The following is a 27,281-nucleotide window of genomic DNA, read 5'->3' as shown; positions in this document are numbered from 1 at the left end:
AATGATATTGTGGAGGATTTTGCCTGTGGTCAGCTGGACATGGAGTAGCTCAAGTGAGTCAACCTTCTTGACCAATCTTGAGGTGTGATTGCTTTTTATGTAAATGGAAACACTTCCTTTCATTTTTTCTTTTCAGAGGGTGGTCTAAATGTGTGATAAGCATTGTAGCCTTGCACTACCAGGATGTTTTCCACAGCCTTGAACCACATCTCTGTAACTACACAGATGTCAGCATTCTTCAAGGCAAGGAGAGCTTCCAGGGAGAGCAGTTTCTTAAGATTCCTCGCATTGAGCAGTAGTACCTTCAACGTGACATTAGAAGAATTTATTACGTTGGTAGATCTGTTGGTTTGGCACTGCCTGAAAAAGGCACTATGGAGGTAGCTATGTCACTTAGTCAGGGAGTGGACATGTTTTTCAGGAAGGCCTAGTAATTTAGGCTGGGGATTGGAATGCAGTCTTCTCTCCCAGAAATGTTAAACTAGGAATGCTTTTATTCTATATCCCAGCAATGGAAAAAATTTTATCTAGGCATCTCGGATTTCTGGGGATGCAGGATTCCCATATTGTTCTCAAGCTTATTGATGGTTTTTATACATGTAATTCACCTAATTTTTCTTTTTTTTTCTAAGACTGACAAGACATTTATCTCTGCTGAACATATTCACATCTTGTCACATCCTGAATACGAGCCATCGCTGTACTCAGATCATGTTCCATTATTGCCTAATTTGCAAATACAGATAAACACTGGAAGCTTAATGCATATTTCTGTTATGGAACAGACTGTACACAGTTTATGGCTCATCTAATTATCTTTTTGACAGATTAAGATGCCTAAGTGATGCAGCCCTAATAGAAAATTGGAATTCTTTTAAAGCTACTTGCACGTCTTCTTAAATAATTTAATATATTTTTATTATTTGACTATCAGGAAAGTCTGATTGGGTAGGAGCCGATTTTCAGCAGAGGCCTGCAGAGAAAAACTCTGAAGTATTACAAAACATTTCAATAACAACAATTTTACATTCTTTAAAAATAATACAAAACACAACTGCAGTTTAAATAATTATACCAAATAATATTAAAACATTGAGTAAGAATAGATACAAGTTATATGATAACTATTTAATAGTTAGAGAAATTTTAGCCAGTTTACAGAGAAATTAAAAGTTAGTATAAAACAAACAGGAATTGCAGTACGAAGTGAGAGAAAAGCAGGCGTATGTTATATTAAGAGAGAAAGCCATTGGAAAGAAATTGATAGAAGTAAGGAAGTGAGTGAAGAAGGGAGAGTTAGGAGGTGTAAGGTATGGTTTATCCTGGTGCTGAGCAAGAACAGAGCATCTTTTGACTAGGAAGTCTTAATGGCTTTCAAGAATGGGAGGGAGGATATTCACTTGATGGCTAGAAATGAGGAGTTCCAGGCCTTAGCAACAGGACATGAGTTCAGACATTGTCCAGTAGATTTGATAGGTTTGTGGACAGACAAGTTTATGTTCATATAGTTGTGTAGAGAGAAATTTAGTGCTGGACAAGCAGATGGATAATAACATTAAAAACAATTAGATTTGGGAAAAACAAAACTTACTGTATAAAATACTACAGCTCCAAAATAGGATGACGAAAGAAAAGGATTTGAAAGGACAGGAGTTATTTTGCAGATTAACAAAGAGATTACTCTGTACATTAGACCCTAAAAGTAATCTCAACCACAAAATGCTACAACAGAAAATGTTTGACATATCCCCTTCTCTCAGACACCGTGCTTTAACTGCATAATGTGAAGGCATTCAGGCTGGTGACAAGAGTATGAGATAACTTCAGACCTGAAATTAGGACAGAAGGGACCTGTTAGGATAAACAGAGACAACAGAAATGGGTGATCTAAAGTTTAATTCATAATTTCTAAGGTACATGACAGCAGATATGGCTACCTCTCATATCAGTAAAGTTTACTTGTAGTTAAAAGTTTTTGCTCCATCATCTCCAGCATTATCATGAATGTACTCTCAGTGTGAAAACATTTTGTTTAATAAAAATGTAATCGTAGGGAATAGTTTCCCTTTGCTAATTGTTAACTGTGTTTCAGTTGTTTAATGTTTAATAGATATGTTTGTTTCTTGTTTTTCGACACGATAATTGGTTGTACATCATGTCACTTATTATCTTCTCATTTTTATCTGTTGCTTAATAAACTGCATTTTGATTAAAAAAACAGTTCTGGAAGAAGTAAATTGACTTATAGGAAGGTATATTAAAAAAGCCTTAAAAACAATACCTCCACCCCCCTCCTCGATTTCCTCTCTGAATTCTCCAACCTGTCTTCCCTCTCAGACATTTACAGTGACACCCCCATTGCCAACTCTGTATAGCCCTCATTTTACTTTAAACAAGTCAAAACATGAGATCTTGAACCTCTTCTGCAACAAAAACTGACAGCCACCAGGCGCAGATGGCCATTATCCCTGGTTCATATACCTCTGCAGGGACTTACACACACACACACACACACACACACACACACACCTTCACTCTCTGCCTAACACAGAATGTCATATTAAATATCATGGGAAATAGCCATTATCAGCCCAATTCCAAAGAAGTCGAACTCCCAAAAAACTTCACAGTGCAGACTAATCCATTTCTTTCCCACTCTAGGCAAACTGCTTGAAAAAATTATCTGTATTCAACAAATCACTACCTACAACCTCTTCTCCCATAACACTGGTTTTGGTCCAGTCAGCACACCCAAAGCCCTGTGTACCCTAACCAGTGAGACACTATTAGCTATGGAAAGAGGCCAGCTCAATACTATCTTTATCAACTTTACAAAAGCTTTGATCTCATTGACCAGAACATGCTCTTCCATCACAGACTATAAATAGGCAAAAGGCCTGACTCTCTTAGTTGGTTACAAAACTTTCTCACAGGTCTCCGCCACTCTGTCAAAGTTTATACCGCAATTTCACAATCAATCAGTCGTCAAAAAGGAGTACCACCAGGATCCATTCTTGCTTGTCTGCTATTCTCCATATCTATAAATAAACTTCCCCTTGACCTTCCACAGCCCGTCTTTTCTACACAGGTGATATAGTACTATTTTACACAGTCATCTCATTACCCAACCTCCACACAGATCTGCAAGCAAAATCCTAGCCCTTGTCCACTGTAACTCCAAAAAAGTCCTTCTCAATTACAGTTAAGTCAAAACTATGATTTTTGGCACAAAATAGACATGTAAAATCTCCCCTTTTCTTACTAAAACCTGCAGAACAACCATAGGCAAAGGCATTTGTACTCTGTCTATTTGAGTACAGCCTTCCCTTCATAACTTCAGTATCAAAATCAACCTCCACACACACATTCAAACTACAATGAGTAAACTGTGTAGATTTATTACCCAGCCCCTAAAAAGAGCAGCATTGCTAAACACTGAAAGTACAATGTCTTCCTGTGCAACAAATTGTTGACGTTCACCCTAGGATCCCAGCTATTCAAGTCAAGCAAACCTTCTCTCCCCTAGCAGTAAACTAATTAGACAACGTTCCTCTTACAGCCTCAGAAACCATGGCCATTCTGCCCCACACTACAATCCCTCAAAACAAAACCCCATTGCACAGATTACTGCTTCTCTGTAGTAAACACTGGAAAAGCATCCCCCTGTGAATAAGAAACTTAGTCGTACCCAAAATTTAGGACTCAACTTAAGGCCAACCTCCTCATCAATGAAATGTCATTGCCTCTCCAACTGTATCACCTATCCTGGTCTACATTGCTGTGTTTCTACTTCTAATAATGTTCTTACTGTCTCTCATGGCATGTTCTGTTGCACCAATCTGCACTTCTCACTCACATAATTTTTTGCTTAACATAACTTCCCCTTTCAACTGCTCACACACTCCTAGCTTTCTTCGCTCTACTCAACTATCCTATCATTCCCACTTTGTACACAGCTATACTTTTCACAGATCCCACACTTTCTGTATGAACATTTACTGTAAATAGTGTATATTACAATTAAGCAATAACAGATAAGTGGGTGTGGGTGTATGAGGATTTACCCACAGTTGGCATGGTTTGAACAGGAGGGCGAAGCCTAGTGCAAGTTCCCAGTTAAATGACTTTTTTCAGTAACACAGCAGGTGAATGAATATGGAAAGAATCAAATCCTGGAGTACAGAAAGCAGCTCGTTAACAGTTCGTAACCTTAACCCTCTGTGCTAACTGGTCTTAAAGTCGGAGCTTTTCCATGAACTTCCCTAGATTTTCTTCTGTATTATTTGGTCTAATAAACCTTCTCTGGTAGGTATGGTTCTGCCAGTCTTTTTCTGCATACTTCACTGATGGCTGCTTCTGCATTATTTAGGTTTTCAATGTTTAGAGAGAATCAAATTCAAAGCCTCAGCAGAGACATTAAATGAGTTTGCCAGCTTTTACTAAGGTTTAAAATCACTATTGCCAAACCAACAGTCACTAAGTGTTTTTTGAATATATTGAGACTAGAGGCCTTCCTGACCCCTATAAGGAGATCACTCCACAATTTAGCATCCCTGTGATGAAAAAAAGCTTTTCCCCAAAGAAGAGTGCCACACTGACATATTTAAAAAAATATTTCTTGTACCTCAACTGTGCTGAATGAATTAAAAACCCAAAGTGGCTGATACTCCAGCATTATTTAAGCATGTATATACAAGAAGCAGGTCCCCTCTGTCCAGTCTATAAAGCAAGGACTACAGAGACAGATGTACATGTCTATTTCTGTAACTATAATTTTTTACACTTTCAATTTGGGTCATAAAATACATCTGAATTCTTTCCAGTCTGGATATTTAGGCACAGTTGTAAACACAGGCAGCACCACAGTTTCCAATATGCGGTCTTACTACAGCCTCATAAAAGGGTATTAAAACGTTCATCACAACTAGAGATACTACATAGAATGTCTCTAATAACAGAGTAGCACTTTTTATCATATTTTAGTGTACAGTTCACCAGACTAAATCCCTGATTTTTGCCTCACTATTTATAAAAATATTATTCAAGACCTACAGAAAACAAGAATTATTTGGCTCAAACAGCAACACTTTAATACCTGTAAAACTAAAGACCATAAGTGAATGGTGTCCAGGAAGCCCTGTAAATTAACCTGATTAGTGTAAATAACCACCCCATTGTAGTATATTCTGCAAAATTTCTGACTAAAGTCTTATTTTGAGATGGGAAGTCAAACAAACAGATCAAACAATAAGGCTCCAAAAACAAAACCCTGAGAGACCCCTGATGTGCTGGTACAGTGCCTACACAAAGGCACTGTACGACCACATCCACTCATGCATGAATCGTGCCATCCCAAATAGAACCAAGATGCTCTCCTCCAAAAAAAAAGCCAATCTGGTGGTCCCCTGCCATAAACAAACTTTACAACAAAAGGAAGAAACTGTTGCAGAAAAGAGGAAAATCCCACGATGCAAAAAATTCCCTTACCAGCCTCAGTAAGAAGCTGAGAACCTTCGTAAAATCCTCCAAAGCTAGTTACGAAAATAAAATTGCCAAAGATTCCAAAGACAACCACAAGGCATTCTATAACTATGTCAAGAATCTAAATGGCAATGCTCAGATCTGCTCTGAGCTACAACAGAATGGCATTAAATATACTGATCCCAAGGATATTGCCAGTATCCTGGCAGATTGATTCAGTGCCAACTTCACCCCCCTCTCACCCCCTAAATGGCCGATCTCAATACCGGAAGATTGCCAAATTCCAGTAATAACGGCCACACAGGTAAAAAACGCACTCTCCAAAGCTAAGAATGCAGCATCCATGGGACCAGATGACATCCCGGGCTGTGTATTTTTTTATTTATTTATTTATCATTTGTTGACCAGGAAAGTCCGACTAGGTTCCACAGAGCCTGTTTTCAGCGGAGGCCCGGGGAGAAATGCTCCAGATGCATGTCTTTGGAATGTGGGAGGAAACCGGAGTACCTGGAGGAAACCCACGCGAACACAGGGAGAACATGCAAACTCCACACAGAAGGCACCCCAGCCAAGAATCGAACCGGAGAACCTCTTGCTGTGAGGCGACAACGTTAACCGCTGCACCACTGTGCCGCCCACTACATGAAATACAAAATGAACTGGCACCTCACCTAAGTGTCATGTTTAATCATACATTCACCTCAGGCTTCATGCCCACTGAGTGGTGCACGGCTACAGTTATCCCACTCCACAAGGGGGGATCCACCTTGGGTCCTGGGAACTACCACCCCATCAGTCTGACGAGCCTGATCTGCAAGGCCATGGAATGTGTTATCATAGAACTTATAAACAAAGATATTGGCAACTTTCAAACACTGGACCCCACCCAGTTTGGGTTCATGAAGGGCCGATCTTGTCTCCTGAACCTGATTGACTTCTTCGAATCAGTCTCCAGAGCCCTGGATGAGGGTAAGGCAGACCACACAGCCTATCTGGACCTCGCCAAGGCCTTTGACACCATCCCCCACTCTGAAATCATAGATAAACTTACTAAGCTGGGCATTAATCCCTATGTCACCTGATGGGTTACCAACTGGCTTACTGACAGAACTCACACTGTAAAAGTAGCTGACTCCAAATCCAGCTCCAGACAAGTGGAGTACCTCAGGGTTCAGTCCTGGGACTGCTCAGGCCAACAATAAGGGACTCTGGCTAACAAAGTTCGCAGATGACTGCAAACTGGGAGCCATTATTGAATCCCCAAATGATGTAAATGATGTGGATACTCTACAAAAGGGCCTTACAGAAACAGATGCTTGGTGCCAGAGCCATGGGCTCAAGCTCAATGCCAAGAAATGTATAGTTATCCCTTTTGAGGAAAAAAACATGTGCCTGTGAATTACCACATAGGTGGCAGTACACTAAACACCAAAAGTGTGATAAGAGACTTAGGGACACAGGTGGACAGTGGTCTCACCTTCAATAACCACATCGCCACAACAGTCAGGAAATCCTTCTATGTGACACACCTCATCACTAAGGGCTTTTCAGACAGAAAAAAGGAGGTCGTTGTCCCACTGCACTCATCCCTCATTAGACCCATTATAGAATACAATGCCCCATTTGGTATGTACCTCTCAAAACATCTGCAACAACTGGAAAGGTTGCAGAAATACTTCACTAAAAGAATCACAGGCCTAAAGCAGATGCCCTATGCTGACCGCCTTAAACTCCAGCTATACTCTGTCACATATCGTCTACTCAGAGGCGATCTCTGCGTAACATACAAGGCCATGTTAAACCCAGAGCTGTTGGACGTGCTACACTAAAAGAAATCCCAATCCGTCAGAGCCATACGCTTCAGGGATCTAAACCTTGTCATCACAATAGACAAAACATGCTGGAGGGATAGGTTCCTGACCCAGAGACTCCCCAGACTCTGGAATAGACTGCCCACACATGTCAAGCAGAGCGCCTCCTTGGCCCTCTTCAACAGGAACCTTGACGATTGGATGGGAAAAAAATAAATTCACCCTGGGGATCATGTCAGTCGCCCTGCTAGAGAGGGGTCCAGGGAAGTAAATAGTGTGGGAAGAAATAGCCAGGGAATTGTTATGGCTAGGCTTGTATAAGCCCTAGGGCCGATAGCCTAGTACCAGCCTATAAACCTATGAAGTATTATCTTCAATTTTCACCTTAAGTGTTCTCTCAGTCAGCCATCTAACAAACCCACTTTATAATATATTGGTTGATTCCAAGTTTAAATAATGTTGTCTTAATTTCTACATAGTGAACAGAATCAAATGTCTTGGCCAGATTCAAGTAGATAAAATAAAAAGATAAACCTGCATTGACTGATTCCCAGATGTTATGGAAAAACTTTTTTTAGTTTTATATTTAAAAAATTACAGTTTTTGCTGATGTTACCAGTCTACTACAATGTCTGCATATATATTTTCTTACTACTGTTCTGTTTTTCTAAATTTAAAATGGCAAACTATATGCTCTTTTTAGGTTCAAAATATTTTCTTAATTTCTCTTTTACATCTGTAGAAATGCTCAATTCTTCTGTGATATTGCCCTAGATCACATAATTTCTGTCTAGTCACATGCAATAGTAAAGTTTCTAATACACCTCCTGTTATTTATTTAGTTAATTTACACTTTTTATCCCTGCTTGTTTGTCCATTAGCATCCTCCCTGCCAATTCATTCCTCATAATCGGAATGAAGGCTGATGAGGGGCCATCATTTAGACAGCCTTCAGAGGTGGTTGGAGGGCTTTTACCTTTATGGCTTTACCCACACATGTCCAGCTAAGCGACTTACATTTATGTAAAAATATGGTTCACTTGGAGGATGAATACACTTTACTATGTTTCTGTCTTCCTTTGCATCTTTCTAGTCAAAAACATTTTAACATTTTTGATAAAAGTTATTTACTCATGTTTATACACACGCAAATTTTCATTTTCTTCCTGATATACCCAGCAGACTTGTGACTCTGTTTTGTAAAGGTGCAATAAAAAGGGAGGGTGGTTGGTCAGCCTTTACATGCATAGTTCTTCACTACTTTCCATGCTTTATTAATTTATTATTATTTCATTGAACTCACTGCAGCAGTTCACCAGCAGGTAGCCTCATTTACTTAAGTGAACCGAAATAGCCAAGCTACACAAAATAATAATGTTTTTAAAATCATTTAATAAAAGAAATAAATACAAAATTATTTTACAAGAGCATACAACCTAGAGATGCTTCAAGGTGTAATGTCCGCTTAAAGAAGATGTTATTCTTTTTAAAGTCATCATCATAACATTTCAAGGTTCATCCTTCTTCCACATGGAAAATAAGCAACCAATCAATTGTGCTTTTTAGCTGCTAGTTTCTTGAGTAATTATGAACATTCTGGAAAAAAAAAAAAAAACAGAAGCAGCAAAACAAACTAAATAAAAAAAAATGCTGGCAGGCAGAGGTTCACAGGCACAAATCACTCAGGTGATGATAAACCACAGGTGTATTTAATTATAAAAATCCACAAGAAAAACAAATAAAATCTGAGCGCTTTCGTTAAACAAGTGTTAACTTCATCAGACACCATTAAAATGTAAGACAGCCATTTATATACGTATAAAAAACCCTCTGATTGGGTAAGCAAAGAGAGGCAGCTAGCTAAGCAACACTGAGACAGAACATTAATTAACCCCTTGATGACTGTGTTACAGTTGAAACTGTTGCATCTTAAATACAACTAAAACTTGTAATTAAAAGATAAATTATTAGTCTCATACTTGTGTCATGAATGATTCTAAATAGGATAAAACTAAAACCAAAGTCATTTTTAAAAACTCATGTTAAATATTCACATAATGCTAAAATGTTTACCAAAGCCAAATACATACAAAAGTGCTTGTGCTTAACAAATGTTTTGAGATATTTTGTTCCTTTCTAGGGCTTTTCATTTCAATACAGGAGAGATGGATGTCCTGTCATTTATCCCTGGCCGTCTCTCTGCCTGTAGTAAGATTTGCCACCTTAACTCCTTTAACTCTAACTGAAGTGTCCTGTCATTTATCCCTGGCTGTCTATCTGCCTGTAGTAAGATTTGCCACCTTAACTCAACTCTAACTGAAGTCCAGAGTTAAATGAGTTAAGGTGGCAAATCTTAATACAGACAGATAGCCAGGGATAAATGACAGGACATCCATCTCTTCTGTATTGAAATTAAAAGCCCTAGAAAGGAACAAAATATCTCAAAACATTTGTTAAGCACAAGCACTTTTGTATGTATTTGGCTTTGGTAAACATTTTAGCATTATGTGAATATTTAACATGAGTTTTTAAAAATGACTTTGGTTTTAGTTTTATCCTATTTAGAATCATTCATAGGTTCATAGGTTCATACTAGGCTATCTGCCCTAGGGCATTTATAAGCCTAGCCAGAGTGTGTTTGGCTTTCGCCACCCATTTTAAATTAATTTTGCTATGCCCTTTTTCGAGGTTAGTATACTGTGCCTTTGTCTAACAGTGACACAGAAGTGATACCAGGGGTAAACCTATGATCTCCAATCCACTCAAGATTCCTCTTGAAGAGAATCAATGAGGGACTCTGCCTAACCTGGACTGGGATTTTATTCCAGAGTGAAGGGAGCCTCTGGGCTATGAATCTGTCCCTCCAGCATGTCCTATTTATTTCAGTGCTGAGGTTCAAGTCTCTCGAGCATGTAGCTCGATGGGATTTGGATTTTCTGAGGTGCAGCATGTCCATTAATTCCGGGTTGGACATGGCTTTATACGTCAGGCACAGATCGCCTCTGAGCAGGCGGTATGCCACTGAGTAGAGCTGGAGTTTCTTTAACCGGGCAGCATATGGCATCTGTTTGAGCCCTTTGATCCTCTTGGTGAGGTACTTTTGGGGTCTTTCCAGTTGCTGCAGGTGTCTGGTAAGGTACATCCCAAAGGGGCATTGTACTCAATTATGGGCCTGATGAGGGATGAGTAAAGAGGCACGATGACTTCCCCTGATCTAGATGTGAATCCCTTCATGATTAGGTGGGCTATATAAAATGTTTTTCTAATCACTTTGGCCACGTGGTTGTCAAATAAGAGATTGCTATCAACTTGGGTCCCCAGGTCCCTAATTACTTCTTCTGTACTTAATGGATTACCACCTATCTGGTAATTTGTGGGCACTTTGTTTTTGCCAAAGGGGATGACTATACACTTTTGGCGTTTAGCTTGAGGCCATGGCTCTGGCACCAGTTGTCTGTTTCTATGAGGCCCTTTTGGAGGATGCTTGTGTCGACTGGAGAGTCGATTATGGCGCCCAATTTGCAGTCATCTGCGAACTTGGTCAGCCACAGTCCTTCCGTGTTGGCCTGTACCACCGAGAAATATATACCGAACAAGAGGTCCCAGGACTGAGCCTTGTGGGATGCCACTTGTAACTGGTTTGGAGTCTGACATGGCTCCAGCAATTCTAACCATGTGGGTTCTGTCCTTGAGCTAGTTTGCAACCCATCTAGTGACATAGGGGTTTATATTTAAGCTGGTAAGCTTATCTATAATGCCCAAGTGGGGTATTGTATCGAAGGCTTTTGCGAGGTCCAGGTAGGCTGTGTTCGACCACCTTCCCCTTGTCAATGGCCTTGGTGACTGTTTCAAAGAAATCGACCAGGTTTAAGAGGCAGGATCTGCCCTTAACAAAGCCGAAATGGGTAGGATCCAGTGTCTGTAGGTCCCCAATATCTTTATTTATGAGGTCCATGATGATCCTTTCCATAGTTTTGCAGACCAAGCTAGTCAGGCTTATGGGGGCGATAGTTTCCAGGATCCGTTGAGGCACCGCCTTTGTGGAGAGGGACCACTGTTACTGTACTCCACTCTTTGGGTACATATCCTGTAGTAAGGCTGAGATTGAACAGTAGTTTTATGTTTGGGTTTAGCTCTTCTTGGAGTTCATGTAGGACGCAGCCCGGGACACCGTCTGGTCCCATTGATGCTGTGTTTTTTGCTTTGGAGAGGGCGGCTCTTACCTGAGCATATGAGATGTCAGGGGGGCAGCACTCTGCTGGGATAGATATTTGCCCTTTTGGTGGGAAGGGGGGTAGTTTGCGCTGAACCTGTCAGCTAGGATGTTGGCAATGTCTGTGGGTTCGGTGTATTTTTTGTCATTTTGGACTAATTCTGAGCATATCTGGGAATTCCCACCCAAGTTCCTAACATAACTAAAGAAAGCCTTGTGATTATCCTTAGTGCCCTGTGCAATTTTTCTCTCGAAGCTGGCCTTAGACGATTTTACGAGTGCCCGTAGTTTTTTGCTAATACTGATCAGAGATGCCTTCCCTTTTTGGGATTTTGCTCTATCATGTAGTAGCTTCCTCCTTCTATTGTATAGTTTGTTTATGGCTGGGATCCACCAGACAGGACGTCTGCCTTTAGAGGATTGGGTCTTGGGTTTATTTGGGATTGCATGATCCATGCATTCCTGAAGGTGTTCATAGAATGCGTTTATAAAGGATTCTGCGGTCTGGACCGTATTTTCCACAGGCCCGGGGGCTTTGAAGAATTCCACCTTGGTTTTGAGGAGTGTGAAATTTGCTTTAGAGAAGTTTTTCACTGTGGTTTTCTGGGCAGGGAGTGGGGTCGGGATGTGGATATCTAGTGAGATTAGTTTATGGTCTGATCTTACCAGTGAGGGATACACTTCTGGTCTGGAGCATAGAGTCCCCATGCTGGTGATGATCAGGTCCAGTATGTTTTCCCCACTTGTGGGAGTGGTAACAAGTTGTTCCATAGCATTTGAGTTTATAAATTCTAGGAACCTTTGGGCTAGGGTGTTGGAGCTAGAGTAATGCTCCCAGTCTATGTTTGGGTAGTTGAAGTCGCCCAATATAATGGTGTTTGGAGAGACCTTCATATTTTCCAGTGTTCTCAGGAAGGCCGAGTGGGGTTCCTGGGTTTGGGAGGGTGGTCTGTAGCAGGCTATAAACTGGAAGGCAGTTTTATCCACTGTTAGTTGCACATGGATAGTCTCTGATGCTTTGTGCTGTGCCACCAACCTGGAGGTGTGGGTATCTTTGACAAATATTGATACTCCCCCTCCTTTTGTGGTTCGGTCCAAGTTTTGGGGCCAAAAAGCATGGTATGAGGTATAACCTGGTAGTGCTGGGATGCTCTCGGGAGCCTTGAACAAGGTTTCTGCTACTGCACAGATATCGATGTTCTCCATGCTAAGGAGAGTTTTGAGTGTGTGCATCTTGAGGTTTAGACTTCTGGCGTTGAGTAGCATTACTCTTAGTTTCTTATCCCTTGTGATACCTATGGAGGTGGGTTTGTCTTTTGAGCCTTGCTTAAAAAAGGCACTATGGGGGTAGCAAGAGCCTTTGCCAATATCCGAAAGCCCAGGGGTGACAGGTGCAAGCTGTCCCTAGCGAAGCATCATGGCTTGTCGAGCATGTCATCCCAGGCTGACAGGCATTGGATCCCCTTTGAATGACACCAATACTTAAGCCAATTGTTGAAATTGATCATCTTGTCTTCATATTGTGGCATCATTCTTGGTGAGGGTAAGATGCTACTCATGGTCAGGGTCATACTGGCCTGGGCTACATGCTCAGAGAGCTCCTCTATGTCTCTTTTCATGTAGTCCAGGGAGGTACGTCTCAGGTCATTCACACCAGCATGGACAATGACTGAGTCATATTTGTGCTTGCCTTGGAGTGACCTGAGTGCTTGTGTTATGTGGTGGATCTTAGCACCCGACAGGCAGCTCACCATGACCTTCTCCTTGTTCAGCCTGGTGAGCGGGACGTCAGTGTGCCTAACGATAGAGTCACCTATTACAAGTGTATCAGGTGTGTTGTTTAGCCTTAAGGGCTGTGAATGTTCGGCACACTGGCTTTGTGAGCTATGTGTTGCACGTGTTTTGTTTTGGGGTAGCGGTTGCTTGGGTGTCTGCTTTGGAGGTCTCTGCTGCTTAGGCAGATTTTTATTTAGAGTCTCCGAGTATGTTTTTGTGTGTTTATGTGTTTGGTTTGCTGTCGTGGTAGGTCTGTGTGAGACTGGAATTGTAGTGAGTGTGGTTTCCTTCTCCTCCTGACTGGTTATGCCAGTACTGAGTTGAGAGAGCTTAGCCTCCAGTTTGACTATATGGTTGCATCTCTCACATGTGTTGGAATTTGTTGGGAGGAAGAGAGAGTTGTCTGTGTACATGAGGCAGTTGTAACATTGCCTCAAGATTCCCAGATTCACCAGCTGAACTGGAGAGGAGATTGACAACTGACCTTTGGACATGCTAGAATAGTATTGGGAATTCCTTTATAATTGAAAAATAGGGCCAATGGGGAACAAGGTACTCAAGGGGAGTTTGTGAGGGTGTAGCGCTTTTAATTTTTTAGTGCTGACTTATATAATTTCTTTAGTGAGCAAGTGCCAGGTAACTTAAATGAAATGTGTTACAGGTAACTTAAATGCAAAAATGACAAACAGTAACTTTCTTTCAAGTGAAACAAGGAAATAAGTACAGTAAGCAATGCAGATATCACTAGGGATCCACAGAAGCGCTGAAAAGCTGCGTTTTAGGTGGAATTAGTATTTCAGAGAAATAACAAGCAAACAAACAACAGGCATACAAACAAAGCTAGATTCAGCAGGCCTGGATCTAATCTATGCTACAGCAAACAAGGTGTACCAATTTCAGTATGAAACAGTTCAGATATGCAGGCACTATAAGCCTTTAACCAGAAATTCCCAACTCAGAAGGGCAGAGTCCAGCCTCTCCTCCCACAAGAGTGCAGACCACGAACCTTCTTAATGTAAAATAACTGGCCTGAAGCCCAAGTGCTTAAACCATAACTAATACACTTTTAGAATAACAGACACTGAGCCCTCAATCAGCAGTTCCCAACTTAGAAGGATGTAAGCTACCTGTCCTGCCACCACAGTGCAGGCCACAAACCTTCCTAATGTAAAACAACTGGTCTGAAGCCCAAGTGCTTAATCCAAAAGACTTAGAGATAGCTACACTTTAATCAAGTTACTACCAAGCAGTAATAAATACAATTGAATACTTTAAAGAATGCCTGGATTAGTGCTCAAATTATACAAACAAAGCTAGATTCAGCAGGCCTGGATCTAGTCTATGCTACAGCAAACAAGGTGTACCAATTTCAGTAAGAAACCGTTCAAATATGCAGGCACTATAAGCCTTTAATCAGAAATTCCCAGCTCAGAAGGGCAGAGTCCAGCCTCTCCTCCCACAAGAGTGCAGACCACGAACCTTCATGAAGCAAGTATGAGACTAATAATTTTTCTTTTAATTACAAGTTTTAGTTGTATTTAAGATGCAACAGTTTCAACTGTAGCAAAGTCATCAAGGGGTTAATTAATGTTCTGTCTCAGTGTTGCTTAGCTAGCGGCTTCTCTTTGCTTACCCAATCAAGAGTGTTTTTTATATGTATATAAATGACTGTCTTACATTTTAATGGTGTCTGATGAAGTTAACACTTGTTTAACAAAAGCGCTCACATTTTATTTGTTTTTCTTGTGGATTTTTATCATTAAATACACCTGTGATTTATCATCACCTGAGTGATTTGTGCCTGTGAAACTCTGCCTGCCGGCATTTTTTTTTATTTAATTATGAACATTATTATAATGGAGCTTTCATCTAGGCAGTGTCCTAATGAGCTTCTGCCCTTGTTTTTTCAATCACTTAGGTCAATCTATAATTTACTCCATGCGCAGTCACTTCTAAAGCACAGGGAGAAAGGCAGTGAAACTGTCAGACCTGCTGTAGTGATATTGTGGGTGCAGAAGTACTCAAGCATTAGTTGGAGCTCCCTAAAATCAAAATGTTTAATTCACCTGTAGCATACACAGGAATCTTGAGTTCTCTAGTCCATTAAATAAATGGTAAACTGAAGATAAAAAAAGATATGTAAATGGATAAATTGATTACATAGGGTGAGTTTACGATACATGAAATATCTTGTAGTGTAGGACTAGAGAACTCAGTTTTCTAATGACAAGCAAACTCATTACCTAAACCTACATTACCAGATATTTCATCCATTACACACTACATTCCCATGTATTCCTTAATTTATAGCCAAATAAATGTATGAAATATGTGAAGGGTCAGGAGTGCAGTACAAAAAATATTTATAGGTTTAGGTGGATAGATACATATGGTCGAGGCACAAGAATGTTATTTACAGTTTTCCAAAAATTCAGTTTTGAAAAGTGCAACTCAAAAACATAAAAAAAAATAAAATTTTTTTTTTTTTTTTTTTGCAGGGAACAAGCACCTCTGTACCCCACACCCCTTCCATATGTATATGAAATCCACAGTCGCATTACATTTGAAAAACTGGGAAGAAAAACATTACCGTATGGTGGGCAATGACTGAACATTCAAGCTTCAATTGACTGAGGATCAACCCACTGACAAGTGGATTTCCTCTGTAAGAAATCACAATCTGCAAGTTGTAGTGGCAATGATGTCCTTTTTGGGGAATTTCCCCATCTTCGAATTGGTGTGACAGAGGAGATGGTATATATAAGTTCAGGAGGTATGGGAGGCTTTTCCCACACATCAGGGGGTACAGTAGGCCTTGCTCCCCTGCAAAAAACCCTTTTTTTAGGCAGTTTTTTCCTGTCAGATGCAAATCAGGGATTTTGATTCTCCGTGCATTTGCTTTTATCCACTCGTAGAAGCAAATAAAAGTACCACAGAAAGTGCACTGCTGGCTTGCACTACCCAACACACTGCAGTAAAGTGAACTGCACCATTAAAATGCAAAGTGCAGATCCTCGATTGCATATGCCGCAGATAAGTGAAGGTATGTCTAGCTGTCTGATAGACAGAGAACCAGATAGGTAGATAGAAGAGTTGCTAGACAGAAAGATAGCTTGATAATTCATATGTTTTCTGTGAAGACCATGTTATTGCCCTTTCAGACCAAATATTTTTGCAGAGGAATGTGTCCAGTGACAAGCAGCATATACATTAAAGAACCCAGAACTATGCTCTGTTTTGTTGGAGACATGAACTAGTGGATGATACACTTTACACGTCTTTTGTTTCTGATGCAATGAGTTAGCCCCCACCATCATTATTGCTTATTTAAAATTATGCATGGGATACTATAGCAATAACCCACGCCTGGGTGTGGGTAATGCTGGATTTACCCATGGTTGGCGTGTTCGCCCGAGTGGCCAAACAAAGATAACCGTGGGTAAATCCAGCATTACCCACACCCAGAAGTGGGTTATTGCTATTATACAATAACATTATTTAAGAAAAAAAATACTTACTTTTCTTAAATAATGGCATTGTATAATGCCTCCTTGCTGCCCTTCCACAGCTGTCTGGTATTCTGCGGCAGTTCTGATGTACTGCGCATGCGTATGCTTGCACAGTACATCAGAGCTGTGGGTGGAAGCAATGGAGAAAGCAAGATTGCCGTTGCTTTTTACAAAGTGTGTCGCTATGTTAAAGGAGTTTAACATAGCGAGACAGCTTTAAAAAAGCAACAGAGAATCTCCGTTGCTTTTTTAAAGCTGTCTCGCTATGTTAAACCCATTTAACATAGCGAGACAGCTTTAAAAAAAGCAACAGAGAAAGGAAGATCTCCGTTACTTTTTTAAAGCTGTCTCGCTATATTAAACTCCTTTAACATAGCGAGACAGTGTCTAAAAAGCAATGGAGATCTTGCGTTCTCTGTTGCTGTAAAAAAAAAAAAAAGACTTGTATTAATGGAAAAAGTCCGGGCGACCGGACCTTTTTCCATTAGTATAAGTCTGATTTACAACATGCACACTGACCAATCAGCGTGCACGTTTTGGAATATTAATGGGAGGTCATTGTATAATTTCTAATTGATCCCAAAACTTACAAAATACTCAAAATAAGTATCTCCCTGCCTAATGTGTATCTGATCATTAGACAAGAAAAAGAATTTCTTCTAAACTTTGGGTGGGGTCACAAAGAGAAGCAAACATAAAACACAGGCAGTATATAAAGCTATTGACTGGCTGATCACCTTCACACATGGAAAATGGGAACCCATTAAACAATGGGTTGCAGCAGAAAAGCCACACATTTAAAGGGAGGAACTGCAACTATGACACATGGTGCTTGACAAAAAGCAAATGAGAAGGAGATAAAAGACCCATTTTACTTCCTTTGAACCATTCAATGAATGCACAACTCTAGCAGATTGTAGACTCATAGTAACCAAACTATATTTAGTTTGTGTTTCTGTATTTAACTTAGCTGCAAGGCTATTGAGAGAATATCAAAGAGGCAGTGGCTTAAAAAAATTAGTGTAAAACAGTTGCACAGTTTTTGGGTAGTGTACAAACATTCAATGTAGGTACGAAGCAACCCAATTTCACTAGCTGCTGTTTGTGCTTGCATTCTTTTTTTATGTAAACCAACTTTTTTCCATATTTCTTCAAACCATGGTTTACTGCCAGCATGAACTATTACTTGGTCACTAGTGTAGCATACAGCAGTATTTTCAAATGGTACAAGAGTGAAATCAGTCATTCCACATTTTGAAATTTTCTGCACTAAGAAGAAAAGAAAAATGAAAAAAAAATCTTAACATATCCATGCAATTAGAATGAAGTATCTAATATAATACATTGTATCTGATCCTTGCAATCCAGATACTATCTTGGAATTGTTCAGCAATGGAACATTTATATATTTTTACCAACCCAAAATCATAAGTACCTATTGCTGCTATTTTATTCCTTTCCACAGGACCTTGTTCAGTTGCTCCTTTTCTGTGCCCTATTTACCTATTTGTACTTCTCTCAGGGTTAGACCATGTACCTCTGGTCAGGTTAAGAGTCCTACTGTTCATTCATTCATTGAGCATTCATTCCCCAGTGAGGTAAGAGTCTGGTGGTAGGGTGCAGGCCAGTTTTGCCTGGTCCTGCAGACTTTTCCCACAACCCCCAGCAGTTGTAACCTCCATGACAGCTCCCCTGAGCTCTGCTGGTGCTGCATGCCCTGGAAAGTAAGAGTGCAACCATACATGATTTCCCTGGTGCATTCTCTGTACTGCTGACAATATGTGAGTGAAACACCTAGGTCTCTCTCTTGGTGTCACCCAGGTGCCAAGCCAGAGCCACCTCCCTTCCCCTTAGATAGACAGTCCTACATAGGTCATTTAGTCTCATCCTCGTAGCCCTTCCTTGCTAGTGCCCATGTTGCTAGCCAAGCACAGGTAATCTGGGTTGCAGTAAACCACTCTTTTACTCCTTACGCCCAGGCAAGTAGCTGTTGGTCCTGTTACCGGAGGCATGTTGGTGATTCCAATGGGGAAGTAATCTCCATTATTAATTATTAACTTGGCATTTGTTAACCATTAAAGACTACACATAGCTTCATCTGGATAAATGATTTTACAGTCACAAAGTATGCAAGATAAAGATGTAGCAATCAAATGCATCTCATCTTGTAGTATCGGTGCAGTTCACATCTTTTTACATCAAAATAAAGCAACTTGAATTAACAAGCATTTTCTAAAATAAAATTGATCAGAAATTGTAATGCATTTCATTATTCATCGACTGCATATTTTTTCAAAAAATAACAACTGAATCCACACCCATGGAGCAGAGGGATAAAGCCCTGACTGCAACCCATATTCATTGAGAGGACAGGGCTGGAGAGACCAGGCATGCAAGGATGGGAGTGAGCAGTCAACACCAGCTCGTCGGTTCTGGGGGTTGGAGGTAACATGGATTGCTGCATTGATGCACCTGCAGGAATGCAGGTGTATTACCTTAGCATGAAGAGTTAGTATCTGCACACTGCAAGAGGTGTGCTGCATGGTCTGGAGATTGCTCATGAGCAGAAGTGTGCATGCACCTCCTGAAGTAGCTGTAACAGAGCTTGGAAGGCTGTTGTGAGGTGGGGATAGGACAGTTCTCATGATCTTCAGACTAGTCCACTTTCTAACACTCGACTCTCACTTCCACTGAGAAATTAATGGGCAGAAGGTCTGTCGCCCTGATCAAGAATGAATGGGTTAGTTGGGTGATGGAAAATCACAAGCACTGAGACCATGGTATGCATGTGAGCACACACCACATGCACACGTGCGTGCACACACATCGAGTACCGGCGTAACCACTGTCTTTATCCAGTTACCAAAGCTGTCTCATTTCCAACTACTCAAATATGGTTCTGAGTTCATACTGTAGGGTAAGCAGAGAATAACTGAGTACTCCTCTTCAGCTGTTACCAAAACTATAAACAGAGAACTGCAGTTAAACAGAGGCTTAGAAATTATAGCCTCTTTCTAGGGTCAGTTTTGTAGTATAGAAAGATATAGCCATTATTGTAGTCCAGATGACCTTGGTTCATCTGTCAGCCAGGGCACTGGAGACATGAAATGAACAAAGATGGGAATGGGTGGCCAATGCCATCTTGCCTGTCCTAGCTGACGGGCTTAACATGCATCATACTGCAGGATCAATGCCTGCATGTCAGACCACAGAGGTGTACCCTCCATGGGAGAAGGTGGGATGAGAGGCACAAGCCTGCTAAGGAGAGCTTTGACCTTTAGTTAGACACATTGGACATGTGAAAGGATGCATTTCAATAGATACCTAGCATAGTAAGCAGTGTACCGTGCCTGCCAGCCAACTGGAAAACAAACTTAAAATTTCCCAGCTCCCAGCAGGATGATGACTTGCAATTCCTGACTTTCATCCCCCTTACTTAGAGCCTTTTGTATGCTAGGAACAATGGAAGAATGAATAGATCAGTGGGAGATATAGGCTCAGTGGCTGCAATGTGATTTCAAGGACCAATAAAAAGAGCATGCATGAGAAGTGATTCCAGTTTTTGGCTACCAAATGCAATGGCTTGCTGCTCAGTCAATCACAGCCACACATGCTGCAGTATTAAAAATCTGTACAGCAGCACTAGCCTACAGAATTCCTCTTGGATTCTTTGTATACTGGTAAACATGGTTCTATGCAAATAAACATTTAGTGAATGAAGCAATGTTTGCTGTCTCTCACTAAAACAAATCTGGCTACTGAATGCACACCTGAAAACAAATCATAACTGATAATAATGTTTAGACTTTGGTTTCTGCAGAAAAAAAAAACTAATGAAACAAACAATTAAAATGCTTGTGTTTTTTAATCCTTTTTTCTACATTTTTCTTGATTTGTGTGTTACTTTTTGCTTTTAAATATGTCAAGCTAGAGAGACTACACTTCTACAGTCACAGTGGTCATATTTTGAATATTTTCCTGCATGTATTATCAAATACAGAATAATCTCTTAAAGATTTGTTATTACAGAAGTTCTCACATGATTAACACAGTAGGTTTCATGATGGTTACAGAGAGAATACTGTTATAGCTTACATCTCTCTCATTTTGTGTGTAAGAGAGCAGAAAAATGCAAGAGCCTGTAAGGCTGATGTGTTAAACTCCATTTCATGTGATAAATACACACAGAGTGATAGTTACAATAAGTTGTTGCACAATACTACATTGAGAATGAAAGAAAGGCAAAAGGATGGTTGCAGAATCTAGATCAATGTACATCTTTTTATACCTTTCTTTGCCATGGCTGGGCAGAGTGACAGCTGACCATGGGACGGCTAGTCATAAGGGTTGTCTTTATATGGCTTTCCTCACACTGGCAAAAATGTGTGTTCCCACCAAAGTGAAGGCCCACTGCAGCTTCCCCTGCATGTGCATGCATGCTCGCTCCTACACACAAGAGTTTAAAGCTATGGCAGAAGCACAGTTGGCAAAGCCAAATGCACATCCTCAGCCCATTCAGTGCTAGCTGTACATGTGTTGTCCAGTAGGTGTCAGCAGTGCAACAGATCAGGCCACCTTTCCCAGGATGTGCAATCCAGCATCAGCTGTATAGTCTGTCCTCACCTAACAGCTCCTCCAGTGCCTAGGTCACTAATTGATCCTGGGTCACCTGGGTCTTGGACACGGCTTCATTCCTCTTGCTCAATTAAATTGACAGCTAGAACAGACTGTGAAATAGTCAAAATGAAATAAAATGTATATCCTTTAATCAGTGTAAAACATCACTATGATGGTGCAAACATACAAACTAACCATGTTGTTCTGCATTCTTTACGTTAGAAACTCTGTATCTGATGACATTATAATTCTTAATTAAATTATTTCTTTTGCTACTTAGCTGTCACAGTGCTTTCAGTGGTTTATTTGTAGGCCATAGAAGGCAACAGACATTAAAATGTGCTAGTATGTTAAAACTGACATCAGTTTATATTTCATCACTTTATATACCACTGGACTAACATACTTTTAAAACTACAACAACCAGTACTTCCCAGCAGTTAAAAGTGGTATTAACATATTTATTAATATTTGTCTGTGGTATTCCTCAAAGTCCTACCATTCCTGTTATTTCAAATTATGACTGTCTAGTTTTCATTGTTCCGTACTTAATAATAAGATTAAATTTGAAATTGTTTAGTAAATAAATGAGCATATAAAGCAGATAAAAGTGAGAGCGTGGTTCCTACCTTTCCCTTGGCATTAAGTCCTTTGTGGAAGGTTTTATATAATTTCCATTCAAAAGAAAGGGTCAGGGTCACACAGCCAGCCCAGCAGTAACAAAATCGACATCGCAGTCTCAGTCCTTTTAGTTAAGCTGTACTTATGCCATGCCCCAAAAAAAAAAAACAAAGCAAAAATTTTTCAGTGCAGGTCCTTAGTGGTTTTTGGATAACCCCTTACTGCTGCATGGATCTGCTTTGTTTCAGTGGCATGCCTGTTGTGATCACTGTGCCTAAGTAGCTTGTTTCTCAAAGCATGCTATCATGTCAAGGTTAATGACATCAACACAGCTCAGGTACAGTGCATAAGATGATCCCTACTATATTACTGAAGCATCCATTGCAGTACTTAGTCTGTAATTATTTCTTGCTGTTTCAGTGGTTTATTGCTTCTACTGATGAGAAAGCCCCAGAACATCTCCTTCTCCTTCACTCTCTTGTTATTTCTTTCTACCACTGCACCTCCTTTTCTGCTGCTGCCCAGTGGATCAGGTTTGTAAACCCTCCCACTTGGCTCAGATTTCTTACTGATTACTCCCACCAGCCAGTGCTGTGCTTCATTGCTGAGAGTAACAGAATTGTTGTGCCAGGGAGTGCTGCACCAGGCAGCTAAGGAAGCAATTATGAAACTGCTCAGCTGTTTTAGAATAATGCATATGACTCTGTTGAAGTGTTACATCACTGCAGATTACTCAAATTCTTGCAAGAGCATAACAGTTACAATGCATTCAGATCACCACTATTGTAGGTACATGGCTACACTGCTTCGGGACATCTAATCTGGGGTGACTTTGTCTCACTGCTGCACGATTTAGAATGCTGGAAGCACAGCAAAGTTAATGCATTCCTCTGAAGATGCTTAGCAATACCACCAAACAAAATTGTTTATTTATTTACATGAATGCCCAGGTGGGAGGTACCATTTTCAGTGGAATTCCCGAGGAGACAAGTAAGACAATAAACAGCTACAAGAACAAAAAGGCAGTAAGTTACAGTAATACATTATGTAGTTAAATGATATCAACAAATTAAATTATACATTTTCTGATGTTTATAGCATAATCCTAAACACAGTAACATAAGAAATTAAAGTATGTACTTATATGTGTCACAGAAAGTACATTTTCTAAAGGAAAAATTGATGCAAATCAGTAGCAAGTGTGGGAAGTGAAAAGGTATAATGAGTCTAAGTCATTAATGGCTCATTGAATGCCAGCCCTCTGAATTAAATTTGCAGAAATCCCTATCAGTGACAGTGGAGTTTTTGCATTTTTCCACTGTTGTGCAACCTCATAATAGTTATATATAAATTGTACCCAAACGAGTAAAAGTATATTAATATACACTGCAGCTGTCTGAATCTGCAAATTATTAGAAGACACCCCAAAGGCCATCTAAGCAATGAAACTCCATAGTTTCAAATTTCTCAGAGTGCTGCTTGGAAAGCTGCAATAGGTTTTATGTAGACTTTGGTTTAGTAAGTAAAAACTACACTTAATACAAAGGATTGGTTTCAGGGGTGACCACAATCCTTCACTGACTTAAGTAACTTGTTAAGAATTGTGCATTATTTAGTGGGGGTTGTGGTGATTTCCTATAGGTTTGCAGAATATACTTAAACACATAATGATAAGATCACTAGGTCTAACTCATTTCAACATTAATCTTAAAAACTACTGGCATCTCTGAGAAAACTTCAGAGATGGGTTACATTCAAGGTGTATGCTGTACATTGTATTTCCTAATAATTAAGGCAGTACCAATCTTAAAGCATACAGTTTTATTTTTATAGGAATTCCCTTTGAATTTGTTGGCAGTATTTGCACCAGAAAAGGAGAGAAGTGCCACATTCAGCAATTGGTCTAGGTGATTGTAATATTAGTCCTCTGGCAGAAGAATGGTTGAGGTTCTAAATAATTCTAAGCCTAGTGATGTGACTCAGGTGACATTGTTAAAGCACTAATGGCAGATCTTATGAAACTGATAATGAAATTTCTTTTAATAAAACACCTGAAGACTAGACGAGTGCACTTAACTCACAAGACTGTGAGCAAAGTGGGGACTTCCAAGATGGCTGCACATTGAGCAAACAGCTTAATTTCAGCTCTCCCAGTGTGAGAATAGGCACTCAGAAGAAAGGGCTAATGAACTCATTTTGGGGGGTAAATTTCAGTAACTGGCTAGTAAGTGCACTGCCTGAATGCCAGCAAAATAGGAAGTTCAGGGAACCTGAAATAAAATCAACCACAAAAGGTCAGGAAAAAACACTGACTGGGAAGAATTCTGCAGCTTTTCAGCAAAAAAACAGTGCAAGCTCCAGCTTTGGTAGAAGACATGGCTTCCAGTAACCTAGAGGGAAAAGTAGGTCAACAGAGTGAATAAAATAAACAAAATATTTATGGGGAGTATATAAAATGGAAGAAGCTTTAAACAGATATTCAGGTGAGGTAATAAAACTGCAAAAATCGGCGGTAGAAATGAAGAAAAGGCTGGCTGAATATAAGACTGCTCAAGAAGTGATGTTTCAAAAACATAACAGAATTAAAGGGCAGAGCACACAGTGAAAACCTGAGATTTACTGCTATACCAGAAAAGCTTGAAAGGAACAGACTGTATTAATTTTATGAAAAGACAGATAAGCACCCGGACTTCCACAGCAGGAGTTGTTAATTGGAAGGGCACATCTTGTATATGCTCCAAACCTGGCCATGAGAAAGCAACCTAGACCTTTAATAGTAAAGATGTAAACCTACTGCAGAAGGAGTTTTTTTCTGACAAAACTATGGCAGAAGGATAAAGTACTAAAGTGGAAGACAGTAGAATGTTTCTGGGAAATGATTACTCACTGTACACCAGGCAGAAGAGGAGTAAATTTATTTCACTAATCAGAGAATGTTGAGAAGCAGGCATGAGATTCAAACAACTGTTTCCAGCTATCTTCGGAATATTCTTTCCTGGTGGAACAAAAATCATTTTTTGATGCAGAACACGCTAAGGAGGAAATACAAAAGTTAGTCCAACAAAAAGTGAGCTATGAAACAGGAGGAAATTCTGCTTCTTGTTCTTTTTGTAATACAGACCACAGAGAGACTGTGCCAGTGAAACATTTTACAGTGTTTCAATGGAAAATGCTTGAGAGAGAAAAAAAAGTACAAGAGTTGACTAGGAGAACTGACAGCATGTTGGAAAGGAAGCAGAGACTAGATTTGGGAAATGGAGATAAACAGGAATAAAACCAGCAACTCGGAAATTGACAAATAAATTTGGGAATCATAGAAAAACTCACTAAGCTAGGCATCAACCCCTATATCACTAGGTGGGTTGCAAACTGGCTGACAGAACCCCCAGTGTGAAAGTAGCTGACTCCAAGTCAGACTGTCGACCAGTCACTAGTGGAGATCCACAGGGTTCGGTCCTAGGTCCTCTCCTGTTTAGTATCTACTTCTCTGAGGTTCAGGCCAACACAAAGGGACTCTGGCTGACAAAGTTCACAGACGATTGCATGTTGGGAGCCATAATTAACTCCCCAAGTGATGTTGATATCCTACAGAAAGGCCTCACTGAGACCAATGACTTGTGCCAGAACCATGACCTTAAGCTCCACGCCAAAAAATGTGTTGTCATCCCCTTTGGAATAAACCCGGTTCCCATGAATTACCACATTGATGATGGTCCACTGATCACAGAAGGCATCATACGAGATCTGGAACACAGGTTGACAGCAATCTCTGTTTTGACCACCACATTGCCACTGTGGTCAGAAAGTCCTTCTGTGTGGCACATCTCATTACTAAGGGTTTTGCATCCAGGAAGAGCGAGGTCATTGTCTCCCTCTACTCTTCCCTCATTAGGCCAATCGAGTACAATGCCCCATTTGGTATGTACCTCACTAGACACCTACAACAACAACTGGAGAGTCCGCAAAAATGCCTCACAAAGAGGATCTTGGGCCTTAAACACTTGTCCTATATGGACAGACTCAAAAAATTCCAACTATTCTCTGCCTCGTATTGCCTACTTAGAGGAGATCTCTGCTTGACTTACAAAGCCATGTCTGACCCAGCTCTGTTAGAAATGCTACATCTAAAGAAATCCCAATCCCTCCACACTACATGCTCCAGAGACCTCAACCTCATTACCACAATCAACAGAATGTGCTGGAGGGACAGGTTCATAACCAAGAGACTGCCTATGGAATAGACTTCCCATACATGTCATGCGGGGTGCCTCACTGGCCCTCTTCAAGAGAAATCTTGATGAGTGGATGGGAAATAGAAAATTCACCCCGGGATCACTCCAGTGGCTCTACTTGACAGAGGCACTGGGAACTAAGGTCGGGTGGCACAATGCCAGGGTAATCCTATGGGCTGGGCTTGTGAAGGCTTCAGGGTCATTAGCCTAGTACACACCTATGAATCTATTATAAATCATTAATTATATTTGTGAAACATGACAGAACAAGAAAACCTGGAAATATTGAACTTTTTTGACTTTGTTAAACTTGTAAGGGACTCTAAAGCATATGCCCTACTTCATGTCATTAATGTTTGTAGGAACACTTAGGAAAGAAGAAGGAAGGAAGGAAAGAGTTAACTGTAAGTAAAGCAAACTTTTGTTCTTAACAGTAATATTTGTTTAGTGTGTGATATCTTCTTCTTCTTCTCCTTCATTCGGCTTTTTCTCGGTTAGGGGTAATCCACAGCGGATCACATGTCTGCTCATGATTGGCAGCGGAGTTTTACAGTGTCGAGTTGCCAGCCCGGTGCCCAACCTTCCACAGAAGGCACACACACACACGCACTCATGCCTAGGGCCAATTTAGAGTGTCCAATCCACCCACAGCATGACTTTGGGATGTGGGAGGAAACCGGAGCACCCGGAGGAAACCCACGCAACCACAGGGAGGACATGCAGACTCCGCACAGAAGGCACCCCAGCTGAGGATCGAACTGGAGAACCTCTTGCTGTGAGGTGACAACACTAACTGCTACACCACCGTGGCCGCCCTATGGTGTGTGATATCTACATGCTATAAATTAAAGTTTTCTCAGTTATTTTCAATTGTAATGGGGATACTCAAGTAAAACAGTTGCCCCTGTTTTGTCCTTCTTTTCTTTTTCTCCTTGTTCAGTTTTAAGAATGTAGGCACTGCAATGTAAAAAAAAAGAAGAAAAAAGAAAAGTCTGTTCAAATGAGTATGATACAGGAAAAA

At 40.4% G+C, this 27,281-nt stretch overlaps 1 protein-coding gene across 1 annotated transcript in view; it reads right to left on the bottom strand.

Moving 5' to 3' along the window:
• The window catches only part of GAL3ST1 (galactose-3-O-sulfotransferase 1), a 988,179-nt gene extending 965,562 nt beyond the window's left edge, over positions 1 to 22,617 (bottom strand). The window contains exon 1 of the mRNA XM_044065711.1: positions 22,037 to 22,617. The gene's annotated coding sequence lies outside the window, so the exon portion shown is untranslated. The remainder of the gene's footprint in view (positions 1 to 22,036) is intronic.
• Positions 22,618 to 27,281: the final 4,664 nt, after the last annotated feature.

The sequence above is a fragment of the Protopterus annectens genome, chromosome 1.part0 (genome assembly GCF_019279795.1).
Source record: "Protopterus annectens isolate FY-2018-M chromosome 1.part0, PAN1.0, whole genome shotgun sequence".
Taxonomy (NCBI): domain Eukaryota; kingdom Metazoa; phylum Chordata; order Ceratodontiformes; family Protopteridae; genus Protopterus; species Protopterus annectens.
The sequence above is the reverse complement of the archived record's forward strand: the minus strand, read 5'-3'. Positions and strand labels throughout refer to the sequence as shown.